Source organism: Anabrus simplex, chromosome 1 (genome assembly GCF_040414725.1).
Source record: "Anabrus simplex isolate iqAnaSimp1 chromosome 1, ASM4041472v1, whole genome shotgun sequence".
In the NCBI taxonomy this organism is placed as follows: Eukaryota; Metazoa; Arthropoda; class Insecta; order Orthoptera; family Tettigoniidae; genus Anabrus; species Anabrus simplex.
The window spans coordinates 659,702,450-659,722,016 of NC_090265.1; positions in this window are offsets into that span (position 1 = coordinate 659,702,450).

Consider the following 19,567-nt stretch of genomic DNA (forward strand, 5'->3'; position numbering starts at 1 on the left):
GTTTATCAAACGATGCGATGGCAACCTTATTTATGATATATCACAAACTCACACAAACTGGCAATTTCATCAAACAATACTCATACATCAAGGAGCCCAGAAATAAAGTGGCTTTCTACAGCCTGGCCTACAGAACACTCAACATCCCACTATCAAACTGGAATTATATTAAAAAAAGAATTAAATACACCACAGCCCAAGATAATGGATTCAATAAGACCTTCGTTAACAAAATTTATAACAGTGTTATTGGCATTATGTCCCACTAACTACTTTTTATGGTTTTCAGAGATGTCATTAACAAAATTATTAACAACATTAAAAATAAACCATGTAAGTTACTAGACTTATTAAAAAAAGAATGGAGAATTATGCCACATTCACATTCAATAATCATAAACTGTATCAAATCACCAATCTGTTCAAGACACAGAACATTAACATTGCATTTAAAACTAACCAAACTAACTCCAACATATTTTTCTCAAATTCAGGAGTATTTAAATTAAAATGCAGATGCAAGCTATGTAGACTAGACCGGCAGAAGTTTTACAGTTACATTACCATGCCCAAAAATATAACAGATTTTCAGCAATGAGTCAACGTATGACTGTGAACATTCATTCACATCAATAGACCAAGGTATGGACTATGGAAATATCTATATTGAAATAGATTTAAAAAAAAAAAAAAAAAAGAAAATCATAACCTTAATGAAATATGTGAAATAACTAATACAGTGGAACCTTGGATTGCAAGCATAATTCGTTCCGGCAACATGCTTGTAATCTAAAGTGCTCGTATATCAAAAAAAGTTTTCCCATACGAAACAATTGAACTGTGGATGATTCATCCACAACACAAAAAAATTTATTCGCATACCATTTCTAAAACAAAATATAACGTAAAACAAATTAAAGTATACTTTTTCTTACAATAGAATCCTTGTTGGTGTGAGGGAGACGAGAGATGACATGAGAAGAGTTACTGTGTAGCACGAATTTCATTAACGGAATCACTGCTATCTGATGGCTCACTGGAATTGTTTACTTTTCATGCAACTTTAACGAGGAAGCTGTCCAATGCCTCTTTTTGAGGATTTCACGAAAATGTGACATTGCATTGTCATTGAACTGATTCATCGCTCGCACTGTTACAGCCTTATTCGGGTGGTGTTTTTCTACAAAATTTTGCACTTATCCCGAATCTCAGTTGAAGTGAGAGATTACATTAACTTTTCCTCCTTTTCCCTAGGCGAAATCTCCATAACTTCCTCCTGTTGTTCACGATTTAGGTCCATCAGTTCTTTGGTGGTCAGTTACTGGCTATGTTCTTCCACCAGCTCTTGAATGTCCACGTCATTCACCTCCAGCCCCATAGTCTTCCCTAAGGACACAATTTCATCGACAACCGGCGGCTCATTGTCACCAACACTCCTCTCAAAGTCATGTCCAAGAACACAGTCAGGCTATAGCTTTCCACAAGCCAAAGTGAGTTCTCTTGGTGACTCCATGCCAGGCTTTATCGATGATCTTCAGGCAGTTCACGATGGGGAAATGATTTCTCCTAAACTCTCCGAGGGTAAGGTTTGTTTCTTCGGTCACTTCGATGCATCGCTTAAATAGTGCTTTGGTGTATAGCTTCTTGAAGTTAGAAATGAATTGCCCATCCATAGGATGGAGTAGTGTTGGGAGGAAGGAACTTAACCTTATCAAACTTGAATTCCTCCAGTAAGTCTTCCTCAAGGCCTGGAGGATGAGCAGGAGCATTGTCCATAACCAGCAAGACTGAGTGGCATATTATGTTCTGAAAGGTATTTCTTCACTACTGGACGAAAGACCTCGTTCATCCATTCAACAAACGAACAGGGGAGGGGAAACGTAGGCACATGTGACGCTTGTATTGCGGAATCTCACTCGCTTATCAAGTTACAATTTATTTAAAATGTTTTCTCATCTTGCAAAACACTCGTAGACCAAGTTACTCGCAGTCCGAGGTTTCACTGTATTCTTGTAGAAGAAACCTTCAATTACAATTTCAAACCAAATATAATGTGATTTCTGACACCTTCAACCTGTCCACATATCTCCCATTCTCCAGTAACCCCTTCCCTCCACTACCCTTGATTCCTCCACTGTGCCCCTTCTCTCTCCCCTCCTGAGACACTCTGCCAGCCTTGTGTGTACTGCTTCAAATCAGTCTGTGCCGAGTAGCACACACGCACATTTTATTACACGACACTCCACTGGCCCATGAGGTGAATAGCCATTCAATACACATTCCCACTGCTGTGATATACAGTATTATGATTCATTTGTTTTCAACATATTAATTTATATTATCTTCATTCTTAGGCCTATTTATAGAAAATTACATGGACCTATTCCCAGACACCTACAGTTAAGAAGAATAATTTCTAGTCACCTTTCAATTCCGTATTGATTATATACAAGACATTTGCAATATTAGAGCAAGATTATACTATACGTATTATAACCTTCCAGTGGACTCTGGATCAGAGATAGAGGAACCGTCGAAGGTTATGAGAATGAGGAAATCAATGGAAATTATACGGAAGTTTACGTCCAGTCATGTCTGTAGGCCGAGATAATTCGCTCATTTGAACAGAAATGTTGATGGAAATGAATCCGTAAATTCATAAGCTCAGAACCCCGTGGTTTTCGGATAATTATGTCTAGAAGCGTATTATCTAGTATTCAAGCGGAAACGAGTAAATGAAAAGATCACATATCAGCGGGAGAATAAAGCAACTCTTCATGTGCGACATTCAGGTCCAGCAATGGCATATACGGCGGAGGCCATGGAATGGTTTGAATGATGCAAATTCAGTGATCAAGAAGGCGTTTATGAAATAATCGATTGTACATGTTAAGAAGATAAAGTGAATGGTTAAGTGTGTTCCTTTGCGTGAATTCTTGGTTAAGGGAGTAAATCTTCTCACAGAAGTCATTCTTCAAATGTCAAAGACAAATGGAAAAGAAATTGCAGACCAGCAATTTAAGAATAATGAAAACGCGAACCAATGTTATTATTGAAATATTAAACTAGGATTTTGTTTTATATGAACAATGAGATGGTAAATATAGAGATTGTAGGTCGTATAAAAGAGAAACTGCTACACGTTAAGAAGGAAGCTGATCTGAATTATAAGAATTGGGGAATTATTGTATGAGAATAAGGAAAGAATTGTATTCATATAAAATCTAGCGTTTAACATAAGGGAACAAGGCGAGTGTTATGGGTTAACACTGGAATATTGTGTGTGTTATATAATATTGTATTAATTCCAATTGTACAAGTTTCAGTCAGAATGTCTACGAAGGTGAAAGATTGTCATTGTAACACTTCAATTAAAACAATCATGCAGGCTTAATTAGGATTAGTGTCCTGACAGGCCTGGAATCATGTGGGATGAAAATAACTGAAATTCGAGCAACTGAGAAGATGGAGATGATCTACGAGAATCCGTCAACGATAAGTATTCCAAGATATTGTCTTTCCTCTATTCTATCATGTAGAATGCATTGTAGTAGTGTAGATCTTCTTAATGTTGTCATAAAGTGACATGGTTGAGGTACAACTTGAGTAACAAAATGTGATCGTCGCAAATATTTCATAATGTCCGTGATTAGTAGTTAACTCCTTGATATTGGGATGTTGAAGCTATAGATCCCTGTGCAATATTCAACTGGTAATAGGAACGCAATCATGGTAATTACTTTGGATTTTCTAAGGTTGTCCATGTGTTCAAGAGATACTGTCTGCATAATTGAGGTGACATACTAGTTTCTGCGTGGATAATTCTTGTGAAATGATGAGAAATGCTTAATATATGTCGGTGTTGAGGTCTTCTTATAGGATAATTTTCATGTGACATGTATGATCTAATGAGATAGTATTAACCTGGCAAACATAATCATAAGATGGTTCTGATGTATTTAGTTATAAGATAGTTTCTTTGGATATGTGCTTGTATATTTTTGGACGGATAATTATGAAAGGCATGGTGCGCATGTAAGGTGATAAAGAATCGTGAATGATAGGATCATCGATAGAATGTTATGGTGATAAATGCAGCTGTTGTAATAGTGTGGTTCGCTGAAAATAAGTATTACGGGAATGTAGTGTAATCTTCGAGAATTTCAATGAATTTAAGGTTGAGAATGGTTAAATACAATGTTCATCATGCAAAGTTTTGAATGGTACTCAAAGTAGACAAGCGCTAAGATTGGATGATAGTATTTTAAATGATATTCCGAAGACTATGAGTATTGAAACGTGTGAACAGTCGTCAGAATGTTAATCCATGGCACGATAAGGAGGCGGATTTTACCCGTTTATGTGGATGATCATTGTTAGAAGATCTTCGATACAAAACGACACTAATGTGAAGTAGGGTTGGGCAGACCGGAACATTCACTTGTTCCGCAACATTAGGAGCTTGAGGCAGAGTGTTTTTGTACAAAGTGCCGGGACACAGGACTGTAACTGTGTCCTAGAGAGAAATTCGAAAGGCAACATGACATGCTCCGCTTCAACTGGAATGTGCCTGAACCGAATGTGCTGTGTCAAGGCCGCACTAGATAGATTAGTTGGCCTTGGCTGTGTCCGACTGTCGATACTGGCTGTGTGCCGCCCTGTGCTGGAGTGTCAAAATTTTTTCATCCAGTTATATGTTTAATTCCAAAGCGATGACCTATATTTTTCTTGGGCTTAAAAATTTCCTTAAAGTCCAAATTAATTTTTAACATCAATCCCCGGGAAAGTGTTGAGGGAAATTTTTGAGATATTAAAGAAAGTAAATGGAAGTTGAGAGGGAAGGAATTCGAAGTGCAGAGAGCATAACAGCACGAAAGTACAACAATGTTTTCATCCAGTTATATTTCTAATTCCAAAGTGATGACCTATATTTTTCTTGGGTTTAAAAGTTTCCTTAAAGTCCAAATTAATTTTTAATGTCAATCCCCGAGAAAGTGTTGAGGGAAATTTTCAAAATATTAAAGAAGGTAAGTGGAAGTTGAGAGGGAAGGAATTCGAAGTGCAAAGAGCAAAACAGCATGAAAGTAATTAAACCGTACGAAAGCTGGTAAACTTTGCATAACGTCGCATCAGAGTCCTGTTCAGGACTTTTACTAGAAGAAAACCGGACAGAGTGAAATGTAATTTATGTTCTATTTTGTCTGCAAAGGGACCTTCAACCGGCACAATGACAAGACATTTCAAACTTAAACATCCCACAGTTTTTATTTTCGTGTTCCGCTTGCATATTGTGTATGTGAATAGAGCACTGACGAATGTTTCTTCAACTGTCCGAGTATACTTTTAATTGGTGAAAATAACATTGTGACGTTTGTGAACACCTGTACTGCCAGTGTAACCGTGACAGGTGTATTACAGAATGAATGAAAACATTCTTATCCTAAAAAGAAAATTTAGACATGATTTTTTGGGTGAGTATTTCATTCAGAGTTCCGACTGCTTTCTCACTCAGATCAAAAGTTAGTTTGATATGCTCTATTGGTGGAAAAATATCTAATTCCCTCCATGGGAACTTAGAATTTCCATTTGCTTTCTCACGTGCCGTGAGGTTTTATCCTGGCACTAATTACTCACAATACAGGCCAGTACATTCAAATGGTGAAAATATTCTTGAATTAGTTACTTTTAAACACCTGCACTGGCATTGTAACCGTGTTATGTGTATTTTATATTGACCGGAAAAATCTTAACCTAAAAGCAGCCTTTAAACGTGATTATTGGGTGCGAATTTCAGTTTTCCGACTGTTCGTTCACGTTCCCTGCAGCTTTATGCTGGACCATGGCCATAACTACATACAGGCACACACCACACAGCACGTTCCGTACAGGCACATTTCCACTGGCGCGGAGCATGTAATGTTGCCTCTCGAAGTTCTATCTAGTCCCGCGTCCTGTGCGCCCGCTGCACAGTTCAGCTAGTAGGTGAAGGGCAGTGCATAGTGGCGCTTCTGAAGGGACAGCGAGTCTTCAGGTAATGAATTATGATATCCCCGGAATATGGGAGAACAAGATCTTTGATTAGTGAGTGACAAATATGAGTGAACAAATTTAATGTTTATTATTTCATTATTGGCGGACAGTAAAAGAATAATACAACAATTTAAATTTTCTTGATAATCAAGCCTTTAGCAAGTTCCGTATTGGATTTATAAACTATAGAAATTAGAGTTAAAGTTGGTTCAATTGCCAACATATTATTAATTTTATGATGAGCAAATCCAACAAAGCATATAATGTTAATTAATTTTATTTTCCAATCATGTTGTCATGTCAAACATTATTATTGTTATCTTCTTTTACAAATGTTTAATTAAATTTCCAAAGAAACTAAAATTCTCGATATTCACATTCTTTTTTTTCTTAAGTTAAGAATTAGTATAGCCTTACATAGTTAAGTGGAATGGATTCTCGTTATATTAATAAGAGCCTGATGTTGAATAGAAATGGATTGTAACCGGTGCTCGTCAAATGTCCCTGCCCGTGAGTGGAATCTCGTGAAACTCCGCTGACACCAGCCGAGGCGTATTTACATTATTTCGAACCCTTAGTCAAACCACCCACGAACGGTTACAGTATGAAACAAAGATTTCATTGGATGGAGCTAATAATTTTTATCCACATGATTTTTACTGTCATTGCATAATATTTTACTGCACTACCTTTTAATACATATATTATCTTATGAAAACTTTGTAGACATATATTCAATAATGTACACTCATTTGTATGTCTCTTCCAATGCTGATGGTTCAATAAGCTGAAACATGTACATTTAAAAAAATATAACATGTTAATCAAGTAATCTATATTGACTACAACTACCAGTGTCTTCTCTTCTCTTCAGAAGAAGCAAATGAAAATCCAGGCTTACCATTACCGACCTGACTCGCAAATTGGGCAATCTGTACACGGCTAATGTTGTCATAGACTTCTAGCAGGTGGAAGGAAAGCCTACAAACCTCTAAATAAATACCTTTCAAACTGGAGATATTGAGGGCACATAATCACCAGGATTGGACAAAATAATGCTGCAAGTTCTTTTCACAGATGACAGTCACTTTCAAATGTAGGAGCAGAGGGTTTGATGTGCGCTGAGCAAAGAATGAGCCAACAAATTCAGCATATTTGCAACAGACTATAAAACATGCTGTGAAGATGTTTTGGGGCTGTTTTATGCATGAAGGTCCAAGATCCTTGGTGCCAGTTGATGGCATGTAAAAGTGAGCAGTACATGAAAATACTGGAAAGGACAGTTCATTTTCGTAGGTGACAGAATTTCTCAGAAAGAAGAAATTCTTCATTGACAACAATATTTGCATGTTAGACTGGACAAAAAATTCCCATGACATTAATCCCATGTAAAACTTGTAGGGTATTTGTAAATGGAAACTTGCTTGACTGTTCCACAAAAATACTCACGATAGTCTCTGATTGGAGTGTGGTATCACAATGATGAAGTTGCACCGTCTGAGGCTATGGAGAAGAAACTGGATGTCTTGAAAACGAAAATATCAAGGAAGATATTCAGCCCACAAACAGTGATGGATCAGAGCCAACAAAGAAATAAGATCCTTGTACAAAGAGCCCGACATGGTAGCCTCAGTCAGAATGGGAATATTAAGATGACATGTAATGAATGGAACAAGAAAGACACCTAAAGAAGGCTGTACGGATATCCTGATGTGGAGGCAGACTTGAGAGCGACTGGAGTGAGGAGACTATGTAGACATGCAGAAGACAAAGTCTACTAAAAATCTTATCAAGGGAGCTAAGTTCCTCAAGAGGGTCACAGCGCCATGAAATACGCATTAGATGGAAAAAAAAATGAAAATGTGTGTGTTATTGACATGTTCCAGTAAATTCACAAGGTACTGTGTGTATGTTCTTTTGATTGGTCACTAAAACAGAGCTTAAGCTGTAATTGGAAAGAAAAGTTACTTTCAGGGATGTGCGTGTGGGGAATATTGTCACCTGTTTTGTTTTTTTTGCTACTTGTTTTACGTTGCACCGACACAGATAGGTCTTACGACGACGATGGGACAGGAAAGGGCTAGGAGTGGGAAGGAAGCGGCCGTGGCCTTAATTAAGGTACAGCCCCAGCATTTGCCTGGTGTGAAAATGGGAAACCACAGAAAACCATTTTCAGGGCTGCCGACAGTGGGGTTCGAACCTACTATCTCCTGAATACTGGGCGCACTTAAGCAACTGCAGCTATCGAGCTCTGTCACCTGTTTCTCGGCAAAGCAGCTTCACTTGGAATCTTGACCATTATAACTGGGATTATTAAATTATATGAAAAATATCTTGAAGAACATTTGAAGATAAATGAGAATCTTCTACATCAGGCTACACAACGTACATTTAACTAACCTATACTGTATTCATAATTTAATTACTCCCATAAAATATAAAGGCACAGATAATATGAATTATGACAAATTCTCATATGTTCATTTCACATTCTTTATTAGATCAATGGCTCATCATGAGCAATACATCAAATCCATGGAAAAAAAATATCCACCCTTGATTTACAGTAATTTACATCAATACTTACATGCAAAAATAGGGTTAAAAATTGACTGGGAATGATACCAGAATGGCCTATTTCCTTTTCTGAATGTGTTTATATCTTTTTATTTTTAGGTAGTTATAGGAAACTGGACATCAACTATACATAGTTGTTTTTGTGGAAATAAAAAACAGAATCACATATTCCTTGATATTTGAGGAACAGAAATAAAAAGTCGAACTGTGTACTGAAAATTCTCATTATTTTTGGCCATTTGATAGTCTCTTCGTAAGTCAATATGGAATTTGCTTATTTGGTTAAATCAGTCTTTCAAGTTACATTACCATGCAGTAACTATTTAATGGATCACAAGAAACAAATTGGCTATTAGATGAAAGTTTCTCAACTGAACAGTTAGGTATTTCATCTCAGGGATGTGTGTGTGTGTGTTGTGGTGGTGGGGATAGTGAAATGATATTGTCTTCTTGGCTAAGCAGCTTCTCTTTTAAAACCTGGCCATATAAGAGCTGACTGCTGTAACTGAGAAGAAAAGTTACATTAGGGATTGTGTGTGTGTAGAGGAATAACTAAATGATATCATCACCTGTTGTAGTATGTCTAAATTATTAAAAGAATCAAATTCCTGTGTTTGCATTTCCAACATCAGAAAGAAGAGTGATTTTAGTCTTAAAAGGACAATGGAAATTACCAACATTCATAAGTATAAGTAATGACCAATATTCAATCATTTAGTCCCTAATGACTGGAATTTCCTTATTGTGTGGTCTGTCAGTTGAGAAACATTTATTAGAATATAATTACTATCAACAAAGAAAATAATGTAGGATATCACAATGTGGGACCATGGCTAAAGTACAAGCAAAAGCATTTCCCTTGCACCAACAGGGTTTCATGCTATCATATATCACTTAGTAATGTTGGAAAGATAATTTTGACTGCAAGGATTTGTTTGTCATCCTTTGAATAATATATCTATTTAAATGTGCAAAGTATGCCTTAGCTTGTAATAAGAAAATTTCTGCATATATAATGGGAAAAAACTTAATTTACAGTCAAATACAGAATTAAAGCTAATACGTACTTGTACTTACAAATTCACAAAATACACTAGGGAGATGCATCACAATAATAATTACATATTATCAGAAAAAAGGATAAATTACTTTGATAAGAGTGCAATTTCAAAAGGAACTTATTTATTTCATTTCTTTGCTCACATATTTCTGCTAAAATTCTCCAACTAACTTTAAATTCAGTAACATTATTTTTTAGGCATATTCTGTTAAGTCTAAGAGTAACTAATGAATGAATTTATATGTCTGCAATACTCAGAATTTCACTTACCTTCCATTAATGTAATAAAGATGAATAATAATAATAATAATAATAATAATAATAATAATAATAATAATAATAATAACAATAATATTAGAATTAACTCTCAAGATCCATTAGGGATAATACAAAACAAAGTCACAGACCAACAAGAAAGGAGACATTCAATATATATGTGGATATTTAGATACTTCTACACTCAGTAAACTCCTGATTTAACTGACACAATTTGACAAGTACAGAGACAAAATAATTTTAAAAATTGATTCTTCTTCTAATGCTTTTCCCACATTGTGGTGGGGTCGCAGGTGCGACTATGCCGTACATGTGGACTTGGCAATGTTTTATGGCCAGAAGCCCTTCGTAATGCCAACCCTATGTGGAGGGATGTATTCACTATTGCGTGTTTCTGTGATGGTTGGTAGGGTGGTATGTTGTGAGAATATGAAAAGGAGTGTGTAGGAGCAAATAAAGTTACCCACTCCTCAAGTCAGAAGAATTAACCAGATGCAATTAATGATTGGGAACTGAACCCAGGACCTCTGAACTGAAAGCCTCAATGTTGACCATTCAGCAAAAACTACCTGGAAGCCAGTTCCTTGGCTAGACAAGCGACACTTCTTTAACCTAGCCAATGCTTCCTACTTTTGGCGTATCACCTTAACGTATCCAGATTAGTTTTTGCTTTAGTTTGTTACCTTTCATCACCTCTTGTGAATATAAATTAATTGCAACCAGTCTTAATTCATCCATCAGCTATCGATGAAGGTGCTCCATTTCATCCATCTTCAGCAGATACTCTCTATCAACTGAGGATAGCATGCTGTCTGCGTACTAAACACACAGTATTGTGTACATAGTGAACAGCATTGCGTATACCAGAGGTGCTCAGCTGGGTGCCCGTTGAGGTTAGCCCAGTACGGCTGGACTGGCCTGACATAAATACGGGCAGCTTACGTAGCAAGCATACGTCACAGTGAATCGAGAGAGCGAACACACTTTGTAGGGAAGGGAACAGTGACTTTTGATTGTGACTACGAAGCTTTCTTCCGGTACTCAGCGAAATGCTGATTGGGATACAGTATTTTTAAAAACAACGCTATAATCGTAAGAAAACTGAACTTTTCAATATATTCCAGTATGATTTATACTGTGCTCAATATAAAACAGCCAGTTTCATTTTCTTAATTTATACATTCAAGGAAAACTGACATGATCATTTTTGTGTTACAATTGACAAAGATAGAGCAAACCTAGAAATACGTGTTGAGGATACATCCTCGCAAATTGCTGAGTACAAGAATACACCGAATGCAAGCACTGAACTATTAGGAAGATCTAAAAAGGGACAGAAAAGAAAAATCCAATCTCTAAATAGGGATGACAGGAAACAAAAATGCTAACTAAATGAGACTTACATCAATCAACGAGGGAATGTTGTACGATCCAAAGAATACAGACTTCCATTGCAATGCTAGAAAAAGTTATGATACAGGATAGAAAAGAAAATTTGAAAAGTTGTTTTAAAACTTTCCATCATATGCCTTGTTCATTGGCATTAAAGGAAATGTTACAGAAATAAATAAAAAAGAAAGAGAACGAAGGGAGAGAGTAGACAACACTGTACAAGGGTGTATACTTTGGCAGGAGTTTCACCCAAACTCTCAGAATTTCAGGAGAAAGGATTGATGGCTACCTAAAAAAGACGAGTAAGTTGGAGAAAATACAGGATAAAAGAGGATAGCTCCTGCTGTAACAAACTGAGTGATTCCAAATTTTCTGAGATAGTGAATCATATAAATAAATAATTACCTAAGGTATAAATTACACTACTGCAATGAACAAGTACGAAATGTTTTCTGTATCACGTCACTATTCCTCTCATGTACGATTAATACAAGAGCTAGTACTCCGAAACCAATATCCTTGTCTATCCACAAAAATGTGCACTCGCAGTGAAATGAAAAGGGACATGCGCCAGGCAAGTGAGGAAGTGGATTTAGTGGTTATGTCCTTTAATATGCGAAGAACGCTACCTCTTCTGCACATCCCTACCAAAGTTGTACTTTATAAGAGTCTATTGATGGTTATTTATTTGTAGGTGGAGGTAGTCTGGAAAAGAAAATCACCAATGGAAAATTATATTGAAGGAAGATCAACAAGTAGGTACTGAAAATATTCTTCAACAGCAATGATAGACAAGAAGTCTCCTCATAAACGAAGGTATTCGTTTTGTTGATCTTGGAGACTCCTTTTCTCATCTTGAAATTTTGCAGTGAAATGAGCCCATATCACAACCTAAGCTGAATGATTTGAAGAGCATTATGCATCTTATTGCAGCAGATGCAAATGAATTTTATGAAACCCTACACACAGATGGAAGCACATTCGATGACAGTGGGTTTTGGTGCTGGCCTTGATTTAGCTTTTCTAGTTGACAAACAATCTTAGGATGTGCCACATGTTATTTTGAAAATAAACTGGTAATTTCAAAGATTATTTTTATAATGTTCCATTATTTGATTTTTATGTTTTATGCCTGAAAAGCATGCAGTAAAGGCAATGGTAAAAACGAATGGATAGCGAGGAATATGGAACAAAAACAGTAAAAAGTGGACTACTAGTTCTGAAATGAGAATATTATTTATACAAGATCATGTGTTTTTATGACTTATGCTTCAAAATGAAAGAGCAAAAATATTTGTTTTAAGATTGATTTTGTAAATACTTTGTAGTATTACATCAACAGTTGTAGTATTACATTAAGAGTACAAATTATTTTGTGTTTTGGAAACACTTGTATTACATGTAAAATGCTTTATCAGACAGGATCCATGTAAAATCTTGATAACGCAAAGTAGGCACGAATTGCTCAAATGGCGCGTAGCTGCATTAAGCATATCAAAGAGTAATAAGCATCAAAAGTGTAAATGCCTTTCTTTGTTTGGCATTCAAACTGATCGATGCATGATACCTATTGTATAATTTATATTTTGACTGTGTGTTATTTTGAATTTTCGTTCATAATAATGTACATAGTTCACTCTTATACACATATTATGGATCTAGGTATAATTACTAAGTCTGTCAGAAGCAAATATTCATTGCTAGGGTAAGTAATGCTTCCGAAACTTATAACATATTTTTCTCAAAACTTCAAGAATGGCATATAGCCAGTGAATGCATAACACTGTCCAATTTGTATGTATGTAAAAGTTATCATAGTTAATAAACAATGTGCAAAATAACCTCTTTTTTAAAGAAAATTACACCACTTCTCAGAAAAAATAAACTTGCCTTTTTGCAGGTCTCTAGCTAAGGATGACATGCAAATTATAATTAAGATTGTCTCAATTATGTTATCAACACAGTATATACTGTAAATCCTTAACCCGTGCCATTAAGGGCAGAGGCCTACCAAGTACCGCATGGGCAGTGCGACAACATCCTCATTCATACGGCTCATTTATCGTAACCAGAATAAATGCATTTAAATATGCGCGAAATAGCTTTAGAAACAATTTTCCTTATAATTTCTTGAATCAAATTAAATATCTCTTTCTAGACCAGGTCAGGAATTTTTACCTGGATCCTGGGCTGAACAATAAATTGAGGAGCTATGCAATAGTGAGTATCCCCAATCCTGAAAGTCGAGAGGATTTGTTGTATTGACCATGCATTACCATGCAGTCTGCCGGCCTTTGGACTTAGCAATGGCCATGGTAGGCCAAGGGGTTTGGTATTTTGTTTCAGAAGGAGAGATTATGGGACACAACATTGTTGTTGTTGTTGTTTGAGTTATCAGTCCATAGACTGGTTTGATACAGCTCTCCATGCTACCCTATCCTGTGCTAACCTTTTCATTTCTACATAACTACTACATCCTATATCTGCTTGTCATATTCGTACCTTGGTCTACCCCTACCGTTCTTACCACCTACACTTCCCTCAAAAACCAACTGTACAAGACCTGGGTGTCTTAATATGTGCCCTATCATTGCATCTCTTCTTCTGGTCAAATTTAGCCAAATCGATCTCCTCTCACCAATTTGATTCAGTATCTCTTCATTTGTGATTCTATCTACCCATCTCACTTTCAGTATTCTTCTGTAATACCACATTTCAAAAGCTTCTATTCTCTTTTTTCCAAGCTAGTTATGGTCCATGTTTCACTTCCATACAATGCCACACTCCAGATGAAAGTCTTCAAAAACATCTAATTCCTATATCAAGGTTCGAGGTGAACAAATTTATTTTCTTAAAGACTTTCCTTGCTTATGCTAGTCTGCATTTTATGTCCTCCTTACTTCTGCCATCATTACTTATTTTGCTACCCAAGTAACAATAGTCATCTACTTCCTTTAAGACTTCATTTCCTAATCTAATATTTCCTGCATCACCTGACTTTGTTTGACTGCACTCCATTACTTTTGTTTTGGACTTATTTATTTTCATCTTGTATTCCTTCCCCAAGACTCTGTCCATACCATTCAGCAATTGCTCCAGATCATTTGCAGAGTCAGATAAAATAACATCATCATCAGCAAAGCTCAGGGTTTTGATTTCCTCTCCTTGAACTTTGATACCCTTTTCAAATTCCTCTTTGTTTTCCTTTATTGCCTGTTCTGTGTAAACACTGAAAAGGAGAGGGGACAAACTGCAGCCTTGCCTCACTCCTTTCTGGATTTCTGCCTCTTTTTCAAAGCCCTCGATTCTTATCACTGCAGACTGATTTTTGTATAGATTGTAGATAATTCTCCTTTCTCGGTATCTGATCCCGATCACCTTCAGAATCTCAAACAGCTTGGTCCAATCAACATTATTGAATGCCTTTTCTAGATTTATGAATGCCATGTACGTGGGCTTGTCTTTCTTAATTCGGTCCTCTAAGATCTTCTCCCAACTCAGTTTCAACTTGTCTTTCCATTCTTCTGTAAATAATACGTGTTAAAATTTTGCAGGCACAAGATACCAAACTAATGCTGGGGAAGGAATACAAGATGAAAATAAATAAGTCCAAAACAAAAGTAATGGAGTGCAGTCAAACAAAGTCAGGTGATGCAGGAAATATTATATTAGGAAATGAAGTCTTAAAGGAAGTAGACGACTATTGTTACTAATGGTAGTTTTCACACTTGTCAGCACCGGCTTTCTTGGTAATAGGTATAACAACATTCTGTCAAAAATCAGATGGTACTTCTCCTGTATCATACACCTTACACACTAAACGGAACAACCTCTCCATGCTGGTTTCTCCTAAGGCAGTCAGTAATTCTGAGGATATGTCATCAATTCCCGGTGCCTTGTTCCTACTTAGGTCTCTCAAAGCTCTGTTGAACTCTGACCTCAAAATTAGGTCTGGCATGTCATCAGCATCAACAGCCTCTTCTTGTTCCAGAACACTATCATCTACTTCTTTACTTTGATACAACTGTTGAATATGTTCCTGCCATCTTTCTGACTTGTCTTCTTTCCCTAGAAGTGGTTTTCCATCTGAGCTTTTAATATTCATACGCCTACTTTTCCTTTCTCCAAAGGTTTCCTTGATTTTCCTGTATGCAGCATCTACATTTCCTAGGGCCATACAATCTTCAACATCCTTGCACTTCTCTTTCAGCCATTCTTCCTTAGCTACCCTGCACTTTCTATCTACTTCATTCTTTATTCGCTGCATTCTTTTCTGCCCTCCTCATTTTTTGCATTCTTGTATTTTCATCGTTCGTCAGTCAGTTCGAGTATCTCTTTGAGTTATCCATTGTTTCTTAGGTGATCTATCCTTTCTTCCTAACTTTTCTTCAGCAGCCTTACTGATCTCATTCTTCACGACTATCCATTCTTCCTGTACTGTGTTTCCTTCAGTCTTTTCATTTAGTCCCTGTTTTACATGTTCCTTGAAACAATCCCTCACACTCTTTTCTTTCAACATGTCTAGATCCCATCTCCTTGCATTCATTCCTTTCTTCAATTTCTTCAACTTCAGATGGCATTTCATGACCAACAGGTTGTGGTTAGAGTCCATGCCTGCTCCTGGGAAAGTCTTGCAATCCAACATCTGGTTTCTAAATCTCTGCCTAATCATAATGAAGTCTATTTGATACCTTCCAGTGTCTCCAGGTCTCGTCCGTGTATACAGCCGTCGTTTGTGGTGTTTTAACCAAGTGTTAGCCACGACTAAATTGTGATTAGTGCAGAATTCAACCAGCTGGCTTCCTCTTCCATTCCTTTGTCCCAATCCAAATTCTCTTCTACTGTATAGTGATTCCGGGAGAGATGGCGCACCAGGTGAGATGGCGCAGGGTAGGCCAGTGCGGCAATCGCCCGCTAGATCACTTGACCACTGCTTCTCGTGTGTACAGTGTGTACGTGAGAACAAAAGCTATCTGTTGGATGTCACATGGTGCGGGTGATTTCGCCTGAAATCATGGATATTTCTGGCAAGTACATATTCTCTACCTTAAAAGTTTTGCTACGGCGTGATATAAAAGCCCACTGATTGGGATGTTCAAGTTAAATTAACTTTTCATTGGCACAGGCAGGTGACTAGGTTAGTCAACGATTATGCTGGTGTGATTTATGCCATGTTGGGCCAACGCAGTTCTTGAGGCAGGGGTGCGCCATCTCTCTCCAAATGTCGGGAGAGTTGGCGCGCTCCATTTCTGGTAGAGATGGCGCGGTATTCTTTGAATTTCCATTTAGGTATAAAATGTGTTTCCATCCTCCGATCAGTTTGTTAATAAAATATAAAATATATTATATAGCCTATATGCATTTTTTAAAATTCTGTGTCAAATTATACTAATTATGGAGAAGAGGAAGCAGCTACAGCCTAATCGAAGTTTGTGGTAGATGCCTTTAATGAAACTTTAAAGCGTAACATCTCCAACAAAAGAGAAATTTCAGTGAACGAAAAGAATAAATTGCAAAGAAAAATTGCATCCACTGCCACAACGGGAAAGAGTAGGAAGGGAGAAAAACCTCATTCCAATGAAGCAGCCAAAATGATTCAAGGTGGGCAAAATAATGCAATATCCGATTATTGCAACAAGTGTGTGGAGTGCTGGGAGAACTATTATTTGACAAAAAAGGACGATTGTATTAAGTGCACCATCTGCAACAAGTGGCTGCATGAATTGTGTTCAGTGTATAAGAACTTGTGTAATGATTGTGGATGAGAGAGATTAAGCAAAAAGATATCCTAAAAGGACTGTGGGATAAATCTTGAAGTTTAAATAATTAATTGATTTATTAATGACCAAGAAATAATAGACAAGTGAATGTAAATAAGGTAAGTAAATTATTAAACCTGTAATCATAGTTTACTTAATTTCTTCCCTCCTTAGCATATCAAGTACATAACACAATCTCACCCAGACACTACGGGAGAGATGGCGCAGGTGACACACTTTCAAATAAACGATCTCTTTCTATAATCTACTTACATTCAGACCATTTCCTTCAAAAGGCAATGAGGAGAGATATAAGGAATGACGTCTAGCATAAAAATAAGCTAATCGAAATGTTGGCGAAGACTTGCTGCACAATCATCACAAAATGTGCGCCATCTCTCCCCGACTTGCTCTATTACCTTCTCTTCCTTCACCTACCACTGCATTCCAGTCTCCCATCACAATTACGATTCTCATCACCTTTTACATACTGTATTAAATTATTAATTAATTATAATTTAATTCACGATTTCGCTCGAGACTTTCACAAATATTCTGAATTAAGAAATTTTGATTGATGTGGTTGGTCTGGTTTATATTAAATACGAGGGCAATTGATAGACTTAAAAGATATATACGATAAAGTATAATTCTCGCATGTTTTCTCCGACTACTATCACTGAGATAATTCATCGAACAGAATAAACTTATAGCTTGGAAAGGGAATTTTGGTTTAAACCTCACAGTGGACGCATTATGACCGAGGAGATAATGATTCTAATGAAAATATTTATGCTGATCACATAGGCTAAGAGCATTAGTGGTGCAATTTTTGTCAGGTATTCACAATTTTTTAAATTCCATAAAGCACTTCAAGAAATTGCTTGCAGAATTCTCTTCCCAATCTTCCAGCAGATTCGTGATTTAAAAATATACAGCACGGCTGTTCACCATTTCATTCAGAAGCCATGAAACACACTAAACTTACTGCTGTAAAACAAGCTATCATGCTGTACATTGTACAGAAGCTTATTGCAACCATGACATCAATGGTATATGCTATATGTGACAGGTCGCTCATCCATTCACCCAGACATGACAAAGGGAATAACCAACAACTCGCACTGTATAATTACAATCTATATTACTAAGTTAAAGCAACACAATATGCACATTTCTGCAAAGTACATTCAAAACTATACTTCAGCACAAATCATTAAATAACATAAAACTAATCCAAATTACACAGCAAAATATTATTCTGAAGTCTTGACCAATTTATTTGGTGTAAAGAATAAATGTAAATAAATAACAAAATGAGATCCAATTAAAGATAAATAGATAACAAAATAAAAATATGGGTAAACTTTTAGCGTACTTCTTTGGTACAGAGACTAGAATTGCACTCCCAATATTGATAGAAAACATGGAATACACACAGTAATCTCCAGAGAATAATGTATTAAGTTTTTTTAAAATTGACCATATTCATATAATTTTCTGCACTGCAAATCATTAAATAACATAAAACTAATCCAAATTACACAGCAAAATATTATTCTGAAGTCTTGACCAATTTATTTGGTGTAAAGAATACATGTAAATAAATAACAAAATGAGATCCAATTAAAGATAAATAGATAACAAAATAAAAATATGGGTAAACTTTTAGCGTACTTCTTTGGTACAGAGACTAGAACTGTACTCCCAATATTGATAGAAAACATGGAATACACACAGTAATCTCCAGAGAATAATGTATTAAGTTTTTTTAAAAATGACCATATTCATATAATTTTCTGCACTGATCTCTCTGTTTATGATGGACTGTTGTAATTTTACTCTGCCATAGACACTCATTATTTACACTGAATACATGTTGGAAAAATATATTAAAACTCTGCCTTAATTCTATAGAATAAGCAAAAGAGAGAACAATAAAATCCCGAGTGTACGGAGAAAAAAAAAAAAGAAAAAAAAAAACCCAACACGAAAGTGTTATTTAATTATCTTAAGTTTTCACTAATTTTAACTGGCCAGTCCGAGGAAACACTCAGTATCAAACAATAAAAAACTTACACAATATGATGAATTCTGTAAGATAAACTTAACCTAGTGGATGATGAAGAGTGGAAGAAGATGAATGTGTAGAAAAACCACCATGCCGTGTTACAACGGCTAGTGGTAAAGGGTTTGCATTTCAAAATATGTGGGAACTGATGTAAGTAGTCCTGAAGATGGACTCCCATGGTTTCCCACTTTCACACCAGTACATGCTGGGGCTGTACACGTAAGACTTGTCTGAGTTGGTACAAAATACAGCCAATAAAAATATATAGACAGTGTGAAGAATTAATGTATACAACTGCATCCTTTTTCCTTAAATAAGGAAATAATTTTGAAAACTAAAACTAACTCATATTTCTTATCCTATATAATTATTTGTAATGATCTCAATATGCATAAAAGAATT